The 21,161-nt window shown below is 45.6% G+C and overlaps 1 protein-coding gene and 1 long non-coding RNA gene across 8 annotated transcripts in view; one reads left to right on the forward strand and one right to left on the reverse strand.

Annotated features, from left to right (window-relative positions):
* The window catches only part of AHI1 (Abelson helper integration site 1), a 185,851-nt gene extending 173,499 nt beyond the window's left edge, over positions 1–12,352 (reverse strand). For 5 of the 7 annotated variants that reach the window (XM_042848183.2, XM_042848185.2, XM_008176763.4 and 2 more), the window contains exon 1: positions 12,026–12,352. The gene's annotated coding sequence lies outside the window, so the exon portion shown is untranslated. Of the gene's footprint in view, positions 1–445; positions 529–8,869; positions 8,989–12,025 lie in introns of those variants that run through there. The other 2 variants (XM_065588699.1, XM_008176756.4) reach the window with 2 other exon arrangements.
* Positions 11,432–21,161, forward strand: LOC135982363 (uncharacterized). The gene is made up of 3 exons (XR_010599683.1): positions 11,432–11,534; positions 19,758–19,929; positions 20,081–21,161. It is a non-coding gene; the product is annotated as an uncharacterized LOC135982363 (long non-coding RNA).

Here is a 21,161-nt window from a genome sequence, read left to right on the forward strand (position 1 = left end):
CACTCAATAACAGTGACCATAATGTAATTAAATTTAACATCCTTGCAGAAGGAAACATACCAAAGAAACACACCACAATAGCATTTAACTTCAAAAGAGGGAACTAGACAAAAATGAGAAAGCTTTTTGGGGTAGAGGCTGTCTTTTTGTTCTATATTTGTACAGTGCCTAGCAAATGGGGTCCAGGTTCTCTAGATGCTATGATAATACACATTTATAATAATAATAATATGGACAAATGTAGTCATACATCTAGGAACAAAGAATGTAGTCCTACTTAGAGGATGGGGGCTCTATCCTAGGAAACAGTGACTCTGAAAAAGACTTGGGGTTCATGGTGGAGAATCCCTTGAACATGATCTCCTAGTGCAATGCTGTTGCCAAAAGAGCTAAATCAATCCTTGGATGTATAAACAGGGAAATATCAGTATCAAGATTACATTACCTTTTTATTTGGCACTAGTGCAGACCATCATTAAAATACTGTGTCCAGTTCTGATGTCCACAATTCAAGAAGAATGCGGATAACTGGGGAGTTCAGAGAAGAGCCATGAGAATGATTAAAGGATTGGAAAATATGCCTTATAGTGAGAAACTCAAGGAGCTCAATCTATTAAATGACAAAACACTTTGTTAAAGCAGAGTTAAGGTTACCCTTAAGGCTCATGCCCTCCCAGAACATTAAGTTCAGCAAAACTCAAACTTCTGAAAGCCAGTAAATGCCTATGCAACCTTAACTCTACACCCACGGAGGTGACAATAGGACTGAGAATGATTCGCATGCACTCTTGCTGCATTCACTGTGTTAGGTGTAGATTCACTGGAAGAGGAATAAGGTGGAGCAGCTTGAAAGAGCTGTGACTGTGATATTAGGAGACCTGGGGATTAGTTTGAGGAGCATCACAGAGCTGCGAGTGCAATATGAGAAGATCTGGGTCTGAGTCCTCTCCCCCGCATGTGTTTTATGAAAGGAAAGAGGTGTATATATACCTTGAGTTTCCACTCTAAATCGTTTCAATACAGAATTGTATAGGTTGTGTAAGTGGCAGGGCACTGATACTATTAGTAGTAAGGCCAGATATGAGAGCCATCTGTGGCTTTAATGATGGGCAAGGGAAAATAGGTTAAGGTGGTATCTTACATGCAAGTATGAAGGGGCTATAAAAAGAGTATGAAGTAGTTTTTAAATATCACAAGTGTTGTATTCTGTTGAGGCAGCAGGCTGGGTGTTCAGCAAATGCAGCTGTCCATGACAGTGAAAAGAAAGAGTAGGAGCATGTGTGTTATGGACATATTGGGGCATCGCTCAAAGAGGGCAAAATTAAGGTTGCATGAGTTTACCTTAACTCTGCCTTCCTGACTTTCAGAAGTCTGAGACTTTACTGAAATCAATGTTCTAAAAGGGCATGAGCTATCACTGGGCAAATGTAACTCTGTGCTAATGATGTATTTTGCCATTTAATTTCCTAGGTTTTTTTAAACAAAGTGAAATGTTTGCTGGTAGGAGTTAATGGTCATTTAGACAGTTGCAGTTCTCACCTAGGTTTGCTGCTTATATGCTCCTGTGTGTAGGTAATAATTAGACTTGGCACCATTAATTTTTTTTTTTTTTGGTAGGGTGACCAGATCGCAAGAGTGAAGTATCAGGACACATTGGGCGAGCGGGGAGAGGACGACGACAGACACAGGTGCACGGAGCCATGAGAGGGGGCCCTAGGAAGCTGCGAGAGGGGGCCCTAGGAAGCTGCGAGAGGGGGCCCTAGGAAGCTGCGAGAGGGGGCCCTAAGAAGCTGCGAGAGGGGTTGTACGGCCCCTGCCACAAGCCACAGGGCAAGGACACCTATTGAATTCAATGAGAATTTTGCATGTGAATTGATGTACCTAGTTCTGAGATTTTAAAGCCAGAAGGGATCCGGTGATCACCTGGTCTCACTGCCTGTATAGCACAGACATAGAACTTTCCCAAAATAATTCCTAGAGGATAGCTTTTAGAAAAACACCATGACCCTTAGTATATTGTTAATCGTTAATTACTCTCACCATTGAAAAGGTATGCCTTATATCCAGTCTGAATTTGTCTAGCTGCAACTTCCAACCATTGGCTCATGCTCTACCTTTCTCTGCTAGACTGAAGTGCCCATTATTAACTATTTGTTCCCCATGTAGATACTTTCAGTCTATAACCAAGTCACTTCTTAACCTTCAGTTTGTTAAGCTAAATAGATTGAGGTCCTTCAGTCGATCACTATAAGGCATGTTTTATAATCCTTTAATCAGTCTTGTGACTCTTCTCTGAACACTCTCCAATTTATCAATATCCTTCTTAAATTGTGCACACCAGAACTGGACACAGGATTCCAGCAGTGGTTGCACCAGTGCCAAATACAGAGATAAAATAACCTCTCTACTCCTGCTTGAGATTCCCCTATTTAGGCATCTGGTCACCCTATTTCTGTATGCATTTCCCCAGGTATTTTTGTAAAAATCAAAACTGAACTGCCCCAGAAATTCTGTCATGTGGAATCATCGTGAAACTCGCATGGCTCCAACCCTGCCGATGAACCTTTAGATCCACTGCACAGACTTCTGCCACTTGAGCTAATGGAGTAAGTGATGGCAGAGGCAGTAGGTTGTCATCCTATATGTGATAGATCAGCTCTATAGGGGGATGAGACACTTTTTTTGCCACTGGGTTTCACAGATAATCTGCTGACAGAAGAGGAACTATGAAACTCAGGAATCCTGGGTCTATTCCAGGCTCCTGAATGGAGTGGTCTCTAGTAGTCAAAGACCCTTCTTCCCCGTCCCCTCCAGTCTATGTCTATCCTATTGCTGTCTAACCCGCCCCAGCTCCTCATCTGATTTCAACTGCCCCCCCACTACCGCTCTGGATTCCTTGTCCCAGTTTCCTGGTCCTGTCTCACTCTCCTCTCTCCCCGCCCCCATCCCTCAGATGGGATATTCGTTCCAGACTGGCAAAAATTATAAGGCTTCCCAACATTTCAACACTTCCCATTCTAAATTTTCGGTTGCTTAACTATAGGCTAGCTCTGCCTACAACAAAGCATATTCAGAACCTCTGATTAAAGGGATTATAAGTGTAGCAACCTCCATCATAGCTAGTCACCAAAGATTGAACCCGAGCCATCCAGACTTAAAAGCATGAGCTTCTACTACTTGAGTTCAAGATATAACTCCCTTATCTGGTAGCTATACAGTTATCCTCTAAAAATCCACCAGAGGAGGGCACGAAACACATGTTGGACAGTGAATTACAAAAGTGCCAAATATTACTATTAGACCTGCAATCCTTTTCACAATGAACATCAGCGGGGGATAAACTGGGAGTTTAAGAATATTTGGAAAACAATTTTAGAATAACATTCAGTGCTGTGGTTTAAAAGAAAAAAAACCTGTTAAAACTTATAACTTAGCAGCATTCAGTGTTTGAAAAAAAAAATCTTCTAGGAGCTCTGGGATACAAGTTAAGAATGTTGAAACAGGAAGATGTTATGCTTAGTTACCACTTGGGCAAGGCGGCGTGCTATGCAATACTTGCAAGATTTCACTGTAATGTTTTACAATATACAGCAGCGCAATGCTGATTCCATTGATTTTGTTGAGCAATTCATGCTGATTTTATTTCAGCCCACATCTTAATAGTTTTGAATGCTATAGATCACAATTTTCAGCTCAGTTGGTCTGAATATGCAGAGCTTTAAAACTGCTATGCTCTAAACTGTATATTAACTACAATTTTATAAACTTGCATGTCAGAGAACTGTGTGCCACTACTACTAGACAGTGGCACAAGGCAATTCAGTGTGAATCACAGAAATGTAGGACTGGAAGGGATATCAACAGGTCATCTAGTCAAACCCCTGCACTGAGGCAGGACTGAGTAATAACAACACTAGACCATCCTTGACAGGTGTTTGTCTAACCTCTTAAAAAACTCCAATGACTGCTATTCCATAACCTCTCTAGGTAATTTGTCCAATGCTTAACTACCTTTACAGTTAGGAAGTTTTTCCTAATGTCTAACCTAAATCTCCCTTGCTACAATTTAAGCCCATTGCTTCTTTTTCCTGCATGTCCTGAGTGGGACGGGGGTGGGTCCAGGCAGTGGGATTGGGGGGAGGGAGGTCGAGGAAGTCAGTGGGTGTGTGGGGATGGAAGAGGGGAAGCAGGGTGGAGGAACTGAGGGGGACAGGACTGGGACTGGGGGAGTCGGGAGGGGCTGAGGGGGATGGGACAGGACTGGGGGGGGTGTAGGGTAGGGGCTGAGGGGAGCATGAATAGGACAGGGTAGAGAGAGCTGTGTAGAGTGGGGCAGGGGAGACAATGGGGCTGGGCTGGGGAGGGGCAGGGGTTGGGGAGAGGGACAGGGTCTGGAGGGGATGAGACAGAGGGGAGCAGGAGGAGCAATGGGGGTGGGATGACGGGAGAGGCTGAAGAAGAGATTTGGGGTAGGGCAAAGCTGAGGGCAGTGGGTTGGGGGGGAGCAGGGGGACTGTGGGGGAGGCTGTTGGAACGGGGGGCAGGGACTGAGGGCAGTGGGTTCGGGGTGGGAGGCACAGCGGGGACTGTGGGGGAGGCTGAGGTACAGGGTCAGGGTGGGGGCTGAGGGCAGTGGGTTGGGTCTACACTGGCACCTCTCAGCATTGCTGTGCCGGGTGGCAGACCTGCACCAGCGCTACCCTGGCGATGGAAGAGTCCTCAGTGGAAATGCAGACGTCATGACACAGACCCTTCTCGTCACTTCAAACCTGGTGCTGCTCTGGTCAGTCGCTAGGCTCTTGTCACTTTCAAACCCATGCAGGGTATCTGGCTCTTTTTCAGTTCTCAGGTTAAGAAAAGCCTCTGCATTTTGTGAGGGCTTCAGCATTCACTTTCCTACTTGACAAACTGTCTGCCTGGCACATTGCTCTCAGGGCATTCATCTTTATTCATTATCGGCAGGTCCATCAGATTAACGAGCAACACAGGGGGAAGCAACACAACGGTGTCAAGGATTTTTAATTTTTCAAACTACTTTGGCCTCAACAGGGATAACAGCAAAACTGGACAGAGCAGATGGGTGTCAGGATGGGTTGGGTATTTATTTATTTTTAAGTGAAAATGTTTGGGTCTGAGCAAAGGCTGCAAACTTCCCTTTGGAAACCTCTGCTGATCTTTTGCCCCAGGGGCTAACGACAGCCTGGAATCCAGGACAGATTTCCACATCCAGCAGGGTGAGATGATCGAGGGGGAGGGCAGGGACTGTGGGGGAGGCAGAGGGAACAGGGTCGGGGAGCTGAGGGCAATGGATTGAGGGTGAGGGGCACAGAGGGGACACTGCGGGGGAGGCTGAAGGAACAGGGTCAGGGTGGGGGTGAGGGCAGTGGGTCGGGTGAGATGATCGGGGGAGGGGAGGGACTGTGGGGGAGGCAGAGGGAACAGGGTCAGAGGGGCTGATGGCAGTGGATTGAGGGTGGAGGGCACAGGGGGGACTGCGGTGGGGGCTCAGGGCAGTGGGTCTGAGGGGAGCCCCCCCAGAGGGACCTGCCCGGGGGCCAGGTGAGCCCAGCAGTGCTTATCTGGAGCAGCTCCCAGGAAGCATCCTGCAGGCAGGTCCCTCCCAGTTCCTCTGGCCCCTTCCTAGGGTCGGGTCGAGGGGAGGGAGGGGCTCTCTGCCCAGTGACCGCTGCCTGCTGCCGGAATCTATAAGCCCCGCCCCGTTGCAGCACGCAGGGGAGTGAGACCTCCTTGCTGCCCCTCTGTATGCCCAGGGCAGGGGCAGGGCTGCGCTCTGCAGGCTCCTGCCGGCCTGGCGGCGGGCCCGTGGGCTGGCACTGCCGCGCCGGGAGCTCAGCTGCGCGCTGCCCCAGGGCCCAGGGAAGAAAGGTGAGTGGTGCCGGCTTGCCGCGGTCCCCCTCATATAGGGTGACCAGACGTCCCAACCAATGTAAGGTCAGGACGCGGGACAAGTCCCCTAAAATCAGGACTGTCCCGATAATATCGGGACGTCTGGTCACCCTAGCTTATATGCTCCTGTGTGTAGGTAATAATTAGACTTGGCACCATTAATTTTTTTTTTTTTTACATATATAATTTTGACCAAGTATCAATGTTTATTTTAGGCATTTTTCTGTTTTAATTTCCTGTAACTGTGTAAATTTGGGGGGAGGGGGCGAGGGGAAGGTGTCAGACAGTAATTATTCAATGACAGTAGAAAGGTGAAGTGATTTCCTCAAGATCATCCAGCAGGCCCAGTGGCAGAGTAAGGAACAGTTACAGTACAGTGGTCTTTCCGCTAGACCATAGGGTCACTATTGTAATTCTTCAGTGCTTCTTCTCCACTCCTACAATTTTGTTATAGTAGAATTAGCATAATCTTTGCAATGTGTAGTTGCTAATAGGGCCAGTGAGAGAAATCACATACGTGGTCTACGTCCCAAACCCTTCAGTTTTATTATATGGTTGTTCGAGTGCCACTAAACATGTGACAGAAGATTAGTGTGTCTCTGCCCCACCATTCTGTCACAGAGTTTGAGAGCACAATCCAGACCAGTAAAGAGTTGTGTCACCACTTGCCATGCAACCCTTGGTGCCTTACAATGCTTTAGCTATAGCTATGAGCCTGGGATACTCACAGCTAGCCTACAAGAATGCAGATGACACTCTGAGTGTCTATGTGCTACACAGGCCTGGTTCAGCAGCTCTGATCCCAGCAACCTATCTACACCTCCATTCTAGCTCCTACCAGCCCTGGTTATAACCAGCAAGATGACCCTACCGCACTTCCAGTCCCAAATTTCCCCCAAACCGTGTGTCCTGGAGTGTCCAGTCCTCTCCTGGACAGCTCAGAGAAATAATGTTTGTTGTGCCTTTAAAGAGACAAAAGCATATTACAGCTTATTAACTCAACTGGGATAAATACACCTTTCCCCTCAAACACAGCACTGAATTGGTTTATATTAAAATGAAACAAATTTATTAATAATAGGACATAAGTTAAGTCAGGGGTGGGCAAACTTTTTGGCCTGAGGGCCACATCTGGGTGGGGAAATTGTATGCAGGGCCATGAATGTAGAGCTGGGGCAGGAGGCTGGGGTGCAGGAGGGGTGCGGCAGGGGGCTCAGGGCAGGGGGTTAGGATGCAGGAGGGGGCTCAGGGTAGGGGGTTGGGGTGCAGGGGAGGTGCGGACGGCAGGAGGGGGCTCAGGGCAGGTGGCTGGGGTACAGGAGGGGGTTTGGGCTACGGGCTCCAGCCCAGCACCACTTACCTCTAGCGGCTCCAGGGTGGCAGCGGCGTGCCTGCCTGCCCTGGCCCCACACCGCACCCGGAAGTGGCCAGCATGTCCGGCAGTGATTCCTGGGGGTGGAGTGGGGCAGACGGCTCTGTCGTGCGCTGCCCTTGCCTGTGGGTACCACCCTCAAAGCTCCCATTGGCCGCAGTTCCCCATTCCTGGCCAATGGGACCTTCAGGGGGCAGTGCCTGCAGACGAGGGCAGCGCACAGAGCCCTCTGTCCCTCCTCCCCCAGGGGCCACAGGGACATGGTGCCAGCCGCTTCCGGGAGTGGCACGGGGTCAGGGCAGGCAGGGAGCCTGTCTTAACCCCACTCCACCAAGGGGCTAGCAATCCAACGGGCCAGATTGAAAACCTTGATGGGCCGGATCTGGCTCACGGGCCATAGTTTGCCCTCTCCTGGGTTAAGTGATGCCAAGTAAAGAAAATAAATTTAGAAAGGATTACAAACAAATAAAACTGAAGATATGCATCTAAAAGTCTAAAACTTAACTAAACCAGAAGCCATCTTTGGCATCCAGCACTAGTCAGACTCAAGTGAATAGAGTTCTTGCAAGGTGAGAAAGATGGGGTCCTTCTTCCCTGCCAAAGCTGTCTTTTCTTCAGTCAAGACCTTCCACAGAAGTACAAGGTGCTGGCTTTCCTTGTCTTCCTAGGCAAAAGATCTTTGCCTAAGCAGTTAGTTCACCCATATTCAGTTTCCAGCAACTTCAATCCCCCCTTGGTTGAAGGACCCATCTTTCTCACCATGCAAGAGCTCTGTTCTCTTGTATCTGTCTAGTAATGGATGCCAAAGATGGCTTCTGTTCTTGCTTATATCTTCCAAATTTCAATTACCTTTATCAAGAGGCAGGATGGCCTCATGCTGTTTCTCCCCTTCCTGTAGGCTTCCCATCAACCTGTATGTAAACTGGGCTTCCAATCATTTTAATTCCACCATGTTTAATTTACATAAGAGACAGGTAAATAGCTGTGAGGTTTCCTCCTGTCTGGGAGAGACATGTTTCTCCCTTTACTTAGGCACAGACTGTAAAGTCTAATATCAATGAGTACCCAATTCCATATATAGTATTAACACACACATTTTACAGCATTAACCACCAACGTGTCATTGGCTTTCATAAAACACCTTACTTGATAAACTTTTATATAATCAGTTGATTCAATTGCTTATCATTTGAGGTTCAGACCCCCATCTTTATAGCCCAAAGTTTCTCTTCTCTGCTGCCTCTGACCCCACTTATTAGGCAAACAAAGCTATAAAGCTAATATGCAAATAGACCTTCATCGTATGTGCCTGACGCTTGGGCTGATCAGAGAAGCAAATACATATTCCTTTGTCTAGAGCAGACCTGTTTACCAACTCCCCTGACATGCCTGGCTTAAGCACGTTAGTCATCATTCCAGCATATATCCATAGCTCTCAATACAGACTGCATACATACATCACGCAAGAATATTAATGATCAGTGAGTTATTAGCTTTCCAAGGACATCTTACATGACACCTTTCAGACACGGATTATAACCACCGTGAATTGGGGTATACTGAATTGAGCAGCCAGCAGAAATTCATTACCTGATACAAATGAGCCCTTTGCCCTCTGGCACTGGGATGCTCTTAGGGTCACACCTCCTCCCTTACACAGTTGCAGGAAGGTTAGCCACTGGGTGACCCAGAGGCAGCAGGTCAGATCCCTTTTTCCTGGACAGAGCATCTGCTACCATATTTTCTTTACCCTTTATATAGAAGAATCTGTTTTGTCACCTTTACAGTCTCCAGGACATAATATCAGAGAGTATTCATAATTCCAGCTACAAAGTTGGTATAAAAATTCACAGTGACATTAATGCCCAGTGTGTTTAGATTTCAAACAATATACTACATCATCTTTTAAATAATATCATGACACCAGTGTGTGAGGTGTAGTGAAGATGTGAATATAAATAGTGACAGAATAGTGAACCACAAATTGGCCTCTTTCTCACACATTCCCCGCAACATGTAGCCCCCCCACCAGCAAGTCCAGGTCCCCCCAACCCTTTCCCATCCAATTAGACCACTACTTGACGCTGCAGAAGACCCATTAACATGCAAGAAGTAGCTCCTTATTGTCTCCGGCCCAATGTTGCCGTAGACACATATCACAGGTAGCAGCTTACTGAAAGGAAGGCCCCACACTTCGTTGGTTATATATAGGGCCCTACCAATTTCACAGCCATGAAAAACATGTCACGGACCGTGAAATCCAGTCTCCTCCTGTGAAATCTGGTCTTTTGTGTGCTTTTACCCTATACTATACAGTTTTTTATGGGGGAGACCAGCATTTCTCAAATTGGAGATCCTGACCCAAAAGGGAGTTGCGGGGCAGGAGAGTCACAAGATTATTTTAGGGGGGTCATGGTATTGCCACCCTTACTTCTGCACTGCCTTCAGAGCTGGGTGGCTGGAGAGCAGTGACTGTTGGCTGGGTGCCCAGCTCTGAAGGCAGCGCTCTGCCAGCATCAGCGCAGAACTAAGGGTGGCAATACCATACCATGCCACCCTTATTTCTGCATTGCTACTTTCAGAGCTGGGCAGCTGGAGAGGGGCCACTGCTGACTGAGGGCTCACCTCTATAGGCAGCTGCGTAGAAGTAAGGGTGGCGATACTATACCATGCTATCCTTTCTTCTGTGCTGCTGGTGGCTCTGTCTTCAGAGTTGGGCTCCTGGCCAGTATCCACCTCCAGCTGGCCAGCACCACTGCCAACAGCAGCAGCGCAGAAGTAAGGGTAGCAGTACTGCAACGCCCCCCCTACAATACCTTTGCAACACCTACTCCCCAACAACAACTCCTTTTTGGGTCAGGACCCCTACAATTACAACACTGTGAAATTTCAGATTTAAAGAGCTGAAATCATGAAATTTACAATTTTTAAAATTCTATGACCGTGAAATTGACCAAAATGGACTGTGACTTTGGTAGGGCCATAGTTATATAGTCTGAGCTGCACAGAGAGCTGGACCCTCATTCTTACTACTCACCTCCAGCTGAGTGGGGTCACCTATGGGGATGTGGGAAATGGGTGCAGGGTCAGATGGGAGGAGGGGGCTGGTTGAGGGGATGCAGGGCCAGATGGGGATGAGGGAAAGGGTGCAGAGACATATGGGCATGGGGGGAGTGGGTGTCTGAGTGGGGATGGAGGGACACACGGGGGTACAGGGACACATGGGGCAGATGTGCCTGACTGAATGTGAAAGGCTAGAGGTCAGCCAGAGTCTGCATGGGGGAAGCTCCCTAACAATCCATTCCTGCCCCCCGAAAAACCCTGTTCCATATTTCTCCCACCCATACCCATTAACCCCCCAGGGTCACTCCCAGGCTCCTTCCCTCTCCCTCAGCTCTCTGTTACCCCTGACTCTCCCAAGCTTTTTCACTGCTTCTGAGGGGGGCGGGAAATACGGTTCTGTATTGTAGTTTAAATTAATTATTCAAAGTTCTGTATTTATATGCCTAGTAAGGAATCTATTTGACAAAAAACATTTCCTGAATATTTTTTCATTGTCTGTATTGTTACAGACATACTTGCTGACAGGTATTTTGAAATAAATTACCAAAATAATTGAAATGTGTGTGATTATACTGTGTTATTTTGGCCAATAAAATATGCAGAATATTGCAGAATTTTAAAATATGTGCAAGTCTTTCATTTTTTGGCACAGAATTCCCACAAGAGTAGCCCCCACGCAGGAGTCTGCCCAAGCCCAAAGCCAGTGGCCAGTGCCTGCTGCCAAGTGGGGTGAACGACCCATCTCACGACACCACCACGCCCCTCCCATGCGGTCTCAGCCCCCCTGAAACTCCCAGGTAGGGCAGTGGTCAGCATAGGGTTGCCAGGTGTCCGGTTTTTGACCATAATGCCTGGTTGAATAGGTACCTTGGTGGCTCCGGTCAGCACCGTTAATCAGGCTGCTAAAAGTTCAGTCAGCGGTGCAGCAAGGCCAAGGCAGGCTCCCTGCCTGCCCTGGCTCCACACGGCTCCCAGAAGCGACTGCCATATCCGGCTCCTAGGTGCATGAGTGGCCAGGGAGGCTCCATAAGCTGCACCCACCCCGAGCCCTGGCTCCATTCTCCCATTGGCCAGGAACCGCAGCCAATGGAAACTGTGGGGGTGGCGTCTGTGGGGGCAGGCAGTGTACAGAGCCCCCCGGCCCCTTTGCCTAGGAACTGGACATGCCGTCCACTTCCGGGAGTTGCCCGAGGTAAGCGCCACCCGGCCGGTGCTCAGAGCCCGAACCCCTGCCCAAGGTCTGAACCCCCTGCTGTACCCCAACCCCCCTCCCAAATTCCAACCCCTGCCCCAGGCTCAGCCCGGAGCCCCCTCCCACACCCCAAACTCCTCATCCCAGAGCCCGCATCCCCCAACCCCAACCCCAGGCTGCAGCACAGTGAGGGTGGGGGAGAGCGAGAGAAGGAGGGAGGAGGAAGGAGGGGCGGGGCCTCAGGGCAGGGGGCGGGGCAAGGACGTTGGGTTCGGTATGATTAGAAAGTTGGGGACACAAGACCAGCAGCGCAAGGCCAGTGTCACCACTGCGCAGTTACCGTGGCACAGGGAATGGGGGCTGGAGAGGCGGCCGTGCGGAGACGCAGTTCCCCAGCCCCCGCTCCCCGAGCCCCGTTTCCCTCTGAGCCCCCTCCCAGTCCCGGTGCCTCAGCAAACGGCAGCGCGCACGGGGCAGGGGCTCTCACTCACTTTGACCGGGTCTCCGGCACTGCCTCGAGTTAGGGCCGCTGTTGCCGCGGCTGCCCGTTCTCCCCCCCGCCACTTGGTTTCTTTCTCATCCCCCTCCGCGGCCTGTTACGCTACTTTTGCCGAAAACAAACAACAGCTGCCAAGGAAACAAGGCTCCGCAGAACGCGCATGCGCCTAAAGTGGGGCGAACAGCTCCTTTAGAAGCCGGGCGTGGAGAAGCAGCGTAAATCCGGGACTTCTTCGCAGGCTTCCCACCTCCACGGCAACGGAAACACATGCGCCACTACTGAGTCCCGAAGATGAAACGCGCGTGCGCGCCTTAGAATTAAGGGAGGCCGGTGGGGGAGGAAAGGCGCAGGCGCCAGAGAGTGATGCAGTGCACGCGGGGAGATGCGGTCAACACGTGATGCGCGTGCGCGGCGCATGACGTTGGGGTTTATGATGCCTGCCGCCCAGCCCGGCGCGGCTGTGTTAAGGGTGGCGGTTGTTGGATGATGCAAACGGCGTCTTCTGCACTGGTTTAATGCCCCGGTGCCGACTCCTGGTGGCGTTGGCGATTGGCCGCGCCAGGGCCTGCCCCAAAGCCCAGGGGCTCCGGGCTGGAGAAGGGGAGCCTCACACTCCCGATCCCTCAAGTGACCCCTTCTGGGCAGCCAGGAGACCGCTGGGCACAGGGGAGGGCAGTGCACGCCCCTCTGCCCCAGCCAGGGCGGGACCTAACCCTATGGGGCGGGAGGGGGATGACATGTAGGAAGCATGCAATGAAGTACATTATTATTTAAAACGTTCCCTCGACCTCAACATCTCACTGTTAAAGCAGGGACAATATTTTGCAAAACAGGAACGTCACTTTTCAGAGTAACAGCCGTGTTAGTCTGTATCCGCAAAAAGAAGAACAGGAGTACTTGTGGGACCTTAGAGACTAACAAATTTATTAGAGCATAAGCCTTCGTGGACTACAGCCCACTTCTTCGGATGCATATAGAATGGAACATATATTGAGGAGATATATATACACACATACAGAGAGCATAAACAGGTGGGAGTTGTCTTACCAACTCTGAGAGGCCAATTAATTAAGAGAAAAAAAACTTTTGAAGTGATAATCAAGCTAGCCCAGTACAGACAGTTTGATAAGAAGTGTGAGAGTACTTACAAGGGGAGATAGAGTCAATGTTTGTAATGGCTCAGCCATTCCCAGTCCTTATTCAAACCGGAGTTGATTGTGTCTAGTTTGCATATCAATTCTAGCTCAGCAGTCTTTCTTTGGAGTCTGTTTTTGAAGTTTTTCTGTTGTAATATAGCCACCCGCAGGTAGATGTGCAGGTGAACGAGCCCCTGATGGTATGGCTGATGTGATTAGGTCCTATGATGATGTCACTTGAATAGATATGTGGACAGAGTTGGCATCGGGGCTCGTTCACCTGCACATCTACCAATGTGATATATGCCATCATGTGCCAGCAATGCCCCTCTGCCATGTACATTGGCCAAACCGGACAGTCTCTACGCAAAAGAATTAATGGACACAAATCTGACATCAGGAATCAAAATACTCAAAAACCAGTGGGAGAACACTTTAACCTGTCTGGTCATTCAGTGACAGACCTGCGGGTGGCTATATTACAACAGAAAAACTTCAAAAACAGACTCCAAAGAGAGACTGCTGAGCTAGAATTGATATGCAAACTAGACACAATCAACTCCGGTTTGAATAAGGACTGGGAATGGCTGAGCCATTACAAACATTGACTCTATCTCCCCTTGTAAGTACTCTCACACTTCTTATCAAACTGTCTGTACTGGGCTAGCTTGATTATCACTTCAAAAGTTTTTTTTCTCTTAATTAATTGGCCTCTCAGAGTTGGTAAGACAACTCCCACCTGTTTATGCTCTCTGTATGTGTGTATATATATCTCCTCAATATATGTTCCATTCTATATGCATCCGAAGAAGTGGGCTGTAGTCCACGAAAGCTTATGCTCTAATAAATTTGTTAGTCTCTAAGGTGCCACAAGTACTCCTGTTCTTCTTTTTGAGGAACGTCACTGTGTTTCCACCGGCTATACTGTTGTTATTTGGGAAGCCCCAAATCGGTGTCAGTTATTGCCCTTGTAATGGGTGATGGCCCAGTAAAATTCAAGTTCAAAAGCTTGAAACTGGAAGTCAAGCAAACCAACACAAAAACGTTTGCCAAAAAATGCAGAGAACAGACAGTTTTTTCAATATTAAGTCATTGGTTGATGAAAAAGAAGTTAAAATTTTTACAGGCTCTGTGTGTGCATTAACTATGAAAATTAACTTGTCCAATGAAAGTCTTTGAATGAAATCCTGGTCCCCACTGAAGTCAGTGGGAATTTTGCTATTGACTTCAGTGGGGACACAATTTCAGTCTTTGCCTCAGTTATAAATGGCAGCACAAATAGACTCACATATGTCAGTAAGTGCCAAAGTTTTTCAGTGTACCTACACTGGTAATCTGGAAACTCCATTCTCAGTGTAACCGCCTGTCAATCAGCATGACGTTTGTTCTAATAGGGAATAAATCCTTTCTGGAGTCATATCCCAAAAAAATCGGTGCAATAAATGATTTCATTTCTCATTTGTAGAAGTTTTCTAGGAAGGTCAAGACTTCCAGTACTAGAAGCCCAAATTCATCCCTGCTGTAATTCCACTGAAGTCAATAGAGTTACATCAGGGATGAATATAATCAAATCTTTCCAAAAGCGTGGTTAAATGAAATCACACACCCTTTCAATTCCAAAGTCAGTTTTCAACTAACTCCATGCTATTTGTATTACTTCAGAGATGCCACTAAAACTTGTATTCCTGGATGACAGTGTTATCATTCACTGTTCTCAAGGATACAGCTAAAATTCAGTTCCAGGAACACAGAGTGAAACCTATAGCCAAGTACATATGTAAAATATGTATATAAAGGCTTTTTCCAAGACTTCTTTAAAAATTGGCAGTGTTGAGTAAATCAATTGTATGAAGAATCCCATCTCCCCCTTTCCTGCTTCCTTTCCCCAATCTAGGCTCATTTAAGCAGGCAGAAGAATTAGGGTTCTAGTTTGAAATTAAGTAACTAATTTACAGATGACAGAAATTGGGGCAGTGGTAAATAATGAAGAGGACAGGTCACTGGTTGAGCTATCTGGATTGCTTGCTAAAATGCATATTGTTTGTGCCCAGCTTAAAATGGCTAAATGTAAATATCAAGGAACAATGAATGTAGGCTGTACTTATAGGATGGGGGACTCTATCCTGGAAAGTATTGACACTGAAAAAGATTTAGGGGGCTGAATATGATCTGTCAGTGTGATACTGTGGCCAAAAGAGCTAATGTGATCCCGTGATGAATAAACAGGGGTCTCCCAAGTAGGAGTAGAGAGGTTATTTTACCCCTGTACTTGGCACTAGTACAACTGCTGCTGGAATACTGTATCCAGTTCTGGTGTCCACAATTCAAGAAATATATTGGAGAGGGTTCAGAGAAGAGCCATGAGAATGATTAAAGGATTAGAAAACATGCCTTAGTGATAGGCTCAAGGAGCTCAATCTATTTAGCTTAACAAAAAGAAGGTTAAGGAGTGACTTGATTCTAGTCTATGAGTTCCTACACAGCACTCAAAAGAACTACTCATATGAGTAGTAAGGATTGCATGATCAAGTCCATAAGATTTCTGAAAGCTTAGGCCCTACATTTGTCAAAGTTATATGCAACTATTAAAACACATTTTGTTAATCTTAGTACAATTATGACACTGTGACATTACCCAGAGTACAATCTGGACCGATGAATAGCTTTGTTCCCTCAGTTCTTCAATCTGGGGTGCCTTTTACATTGCTTCACAGTGAGAGTTACCACTTCTGGTCTATTCACAAACAACCTCCAGCATGTTAATTGCTCTCTATGAGCTGAGGGGTGAAAACATTAACTGCTATAGCCAGCCACTCTTGAATTACACTGCAGAGAAACACCAGCCAATTCCCAATCCCAGACTTTCCCCAGAAATGTAGGTCTTGTACTGCCCAGCTCTCTTCTGAACAATACAAACTTATATAAAGTCTGCCATTTTATTAATAGAAAATTATATGCACTAATCCTATTATCCCAAATGGAGGTTTCCCCAGACACTTCAATCCAAACACACTGGTTTAGCTAAATCAGTGAAACAAGTTTATTAACTACAGAAACATAGGTTTAAAGTGATTACCAGTAATGAGGCATAAAAGTCAGATTTGTAACAGAATTACATAATAGGTTATTTTACCTTGATAATAATTTCTTCTTCTTTATAATATATTATAAAGTGTGCAGGTTTACAAGGCCCAACCAGTGTGATTTATATGGCAACAGCCACGGTGGAATTTGTTAGTGACATTGGCCTTTTGAAGTAATACGCCAAGGGGGAAAAATATAAGAAAAAATGTTTTAGCTTTTCCCCTACTATATTATACAGTTATAATTTTAAAATGAATTTATAAGACCAATGAAAACCTTTAAAAGCCTAAGATTATCACAAAATTATGGTAAATTTAGGGCCCAATCTTGCAAGGTGCTGAAAACCCTCCACTTCTTGTACTGTGCTCTGCAGGGTCAGGTTTCTAGTGCTATGAAAGGAGCAGTCCTGGACTCTGGCAGTCTTGTAAACTGAAGTCTCTTAAAGAAGAAGAACAAGTACAACACAGTAATTAGCAGTGCAAGCTTACATGCACCTTCCTACCCATGTGTGTCAATGCCTAGGGGTGAAAAGGTAGGTTAGTTTCCATACCAGTTCAATCTTTGTGGAGATGCTAATGTTAGTGATTGCAATTCAGGAAGCCACTTAAGCACTTTCCTGAGTAGGGTTGAAATTAAATACATGCTAATGCATGCATAACTTTAAGCACATGCTTAAAACCCATTGACTTCTATTGGACTGACCGATATGCTTAAATTTAAGTACATGTGTCATAAATATAAAGAGAAGGGTAACAAGCTTTATGTATGCAGTAACATAAAATCCCTCCTGGCCAGAGGTACAGAATCACTACCTGTAAAGGGTTAATCCGTTCACTTAACCTAGTTGGCACCTGACAAGAAGGACCAATGGGGAAAGAAGATACTTTCAAATCTGGGGCGAAGAAGGTTTTGGTGGTGCTCTTTTTGTTGGTTCTCTTTCGGGATAAAGAGAGAGACCAAGCAGGTAAACCAGCTCCTCACAAGATCCTGAAATGATACATCTAAAATTACAGAAATTGTAAGTAATAGCAAGGAAATGCATTAGATTATCTTTTGTTTTAGCTTGTGAATTTTCCCTATGCTAAGAGGTAATTTTATTCCTGTTTTGTAACTGGGAAGCAGAGTCAGAGGGAAATCCTCTGTGTTTTAAATCTTCTTATTTACCCTGTAAAGTTATCTTCCATCCTGTTTTTGCAGGTGTCATTCTTTTACTTTTTTTTTTTTTAATAAAATTCTTCTTTTAAGAATCTGATTGGTTTTTAGTGTCCTAAAAACCCAAGGATCTGGTCTGTGCTCACCTTGTTAACCTATTTGGTTGGTATATTATTCTCAAGCCTCCCCCCAGGAAAGGGGGTGAAGAGGCTTGGAGGGATATTTTGGGGGGGAATAGGGCTCCAAGTGGCCCCTCCCTGAATGTTTGTTTAAATCACTTGGTAGTGGCAGCAATACTGTCCAAGGACAAAGAAAGGAATCTGTGCCTTGGGGAAGTTTTTACCTAAAATGGTGAAATATAATCTTAGGAGGTCTTTCATGCAGGTCCCCACATCTGTACCCCAGAGTTCAGAGTGGGGAGGGAATCCTGACAACATGCTTATGTGCTTCCTGAATCAGGGCAAGTATCATTTATCATGGTGGGGTTGTTTTTGTCGTCTTAATGTGGACACCTTTTCTCCAGGAGCTAAAATTCCTAAGATCCAGAAGCCCTTCAAAAATTTGCTACGATGTTTCACCTCAGCTAAAGCCATATAAGCTACCTTTGAAATCGCAGTTTTTGTATTGAAAACTTCAGAAACAAACATCTGAAAAAACTGTAGTCCATTTGAAAGCCTTTTCTAGAGTCTAGCCAATTTCTGGCTTTCAAGTGCTTTAAGAAGTTCAAGCCATGGCTTCTTTAAGGGTACCAGTTGTGGAGACTTGGACTGAAGCTGAAACCAGAAGTTAGCAAACCACTGAGATCTCGTATTTTTAGGGATTTTAAGGCTTCTAGAATTTTAATTGGTAATTTTATTATTCATTTTAAAAGGACTTTTTAAAAATGAATTTAGTCTCTAAGGTGCCACAAGGACTCCCCGTTGTTGTTGCTGATACAGACTAACATAGCTACCACTCTGAAACCTGTTTAAATGGACTGTAATTAAATTTAAAAAAAGTTGTGAAAAATCTCTTATATTAGTTTGTATTCCAGTACATTAGCTACATTAGCAGTGTATGGCATGACATAATATATACAACTTAAACATAAGGAATTAGTTAAATCTATTTGTTTAATTGCCAGAGAATTGGGAGTCAGGAATCGTGGGTTCAGGTCCTGCCTGAATCTGACAGCCTTACTTTCCATTGACTTCAATGCGGTCAGGATTTCATCCACTGTGTCTCCTGGGGCATGTATTGTAACCTCTGTGCCTCACTGTCATCATCAGTAAAATAGGACTATTATACATTAGCTTAGGAGGCTGTTGTGATACTTAATTAATATATGTATAGCACTTTGATGTCTCAGATGGAAGGTTTTAAGTGGGAAGTACAATTATCCACCTCAACACTAGGTGGCAGTGTAGCAACACATCTCATCTAATTTCTCAAATATTACCATAACATTGGCTCTTAATTTTATACCTACTGTCGGAAAATTTACTGTGTTTGATCTTTTTAGCATATTACAATTTCACTTATACAATTAACATGTCATACTGCCAGTGTGGATACATTTTAATTATTTTCATCTTACACTGCTTATGATACCATTTTAAGGGAGACTAATATGAAGAAAGTTTTTTATCTCCCTATTGTAATTAACTGTAATTAACATTTCCTTTCCAGATTACTTTCCACTGAACAGTCTTTCCTTAGACAATCCTAGGAAAGATATTCTTTTATTCTGTTCTATTTGTTTTTTTGTTTTGTTTTGTTTTGTTTTATCTTGCCAGACATCTTCATTTTTTTTTTAATCCTCTTGTACCTGGGATGCATTTGGAGTTGTTAGTTCTTAGGGAGTTTTTTCTTTTCTTTTTTTTAATAGGTATTCTTTACTATAGTCCTCCAAACCTTCTATCCTGTCTGTTAATCGCCTGTTGGCTATTGCACTGGAATATTTTATTCTTTGGTATTTCAGTAAGATGTGTTTTAAGTTGCCACCTGCATCAGAATGACTATATGTCCAAACAGGGGTCCCAGTATTTAACTTCGAAAGCTCTTTCGCATTTCTGTTGTAATGCAGTCTTGTCTTTGTTGGCTTCTTACTAATTTTTGGTGAAGTCTGATTAGAGCAAGGGTAGGCAACCTCTGGCACGTGTACCGAAGGCAGCACGCGAGCTGGTTTTCAGTGGCACTCACACTGCCCGGGTCCTGGCCACCGGTCCGGGGGACTCTGCATTTTAATTTAATTTTAAATGAAGCTTCTTAAACATTTTAAAAACCTTATTTACTTTACATACAACAATAGTTTAGTTATATATTATAAACTTATAGAAAGAGACCTTCTAAAAACGTTTAAATGTATTACAGGCACGCGAAACCTTAAATTAGAGTGAATAAATGAAGACTCTGCACAACACTTCTGAAAGGTTGCCGACCCCTGGATTAGAGCTTCACAAAAAAAAGTGAATGATGACACCTAACACTGTGAATTTACCTGGTTTCATTATGATCTCCATAGTCGGCCTACATTTGTTGGAAGGTATGCTTATTGTCCATGATTTATGGTTTCACACTGAAACCATTAAAAATTCTATGATTTGATACTGACAAGGGAGTAATGAACTTGTGGACCTAGCTTGTTAACAGTTGTTCCACCTGGGACAATCTGAGTCCTACTGACTTTCTTGCAGGTGTCTCATGAACTCCATCTGGATAGAACAAGAGGAGAATAGTCACTACCAGCACTCCCAGCTATCTTCGAGCCACCACTGACTTCCTGAGGAAGTGATCTTCCAGAAAACACCAGATCTTTGGTGATCTTCCAGAAAACACCATCCTAGCCACTATGGATGTAGAAGCTCTCTACACCAATATTCAACACAAAGATGGACTACAAGCCATCAGGAACAGTGTCCCCGATAACGTCCCGGCAAACCTAGTGGTTGAACTTTGTGACTTTGTCCTCACCCACAACTATTTCAGATTTGGGGACAATTTATACCTTCAAGTAGCGGGACTGCTATGGGTACCCGCATGGCCCCACAGTATGCCAACATTTTTATGTCTGACTTAGAACAACGCTTCCTCAGTTCTCATCCCCTAACGCCCCAACTCTGCTTGCGCTACATTGATGACATTTTCATCATCTGGACCCATGGGAAGGAAGCCCTTGAGGAATTCCAACAGGATTTCAACAATTTCCACCCCACCATCAATCTCAGCCTGGAACAGTCCACACAAGAGATCCACTTCCTAGACACTACAGTGCAAATAAGCGATGATCACATTAAACACTACCCTATACTGGACCTACTGACCACTATACCTTCCTACACGCCTCCAGCTTTCATCCAGACCACATCACATGATCCGTTGTCTACAGCCAAGCTCTAAGATATAACCGCATTTGCTCCAATCCCTCAGTTAGAGACAAACACCTACAGGATCTCTATCAAGCGTTCTTAAAACACAGTACCCACCTGGGGAAGTGAAGAAACAGATTGACAGAGCCAGAAGGGTACCCAGAAATCGCCTACTACAGGACAGGCCCAACAAAGAAAGTAACAGAACGCCACTAGCCATCACCTACAGCCCCCAACTAAAACCTCTCCAGTGCATCATCAAGGTTCTACAACCTATCCTGAAGGATGATCCCTCACTCTCACAGACCTTGGGAGACAGGCCAGTCCTCGCTTACAGACAGCCCCCCAACCTGAAGCAAATACTCACCAGCAACTACACACCATACAACAAAAATACTAACACAGGAAC

Source organism: Chrysemys picta, chromosome 3 (assembly GCF_011386835.1).
Source record: "Chrysemys picta bellii isolate R12L10 chromosome 3, ASM1138683v2, whole genome shotgun sequence".
Taxonomy (NCBI): Eukaryota; Metazoa; Chordata; order Testudines; family Emydidae; genus Chrysemys; species Chrysemys picta.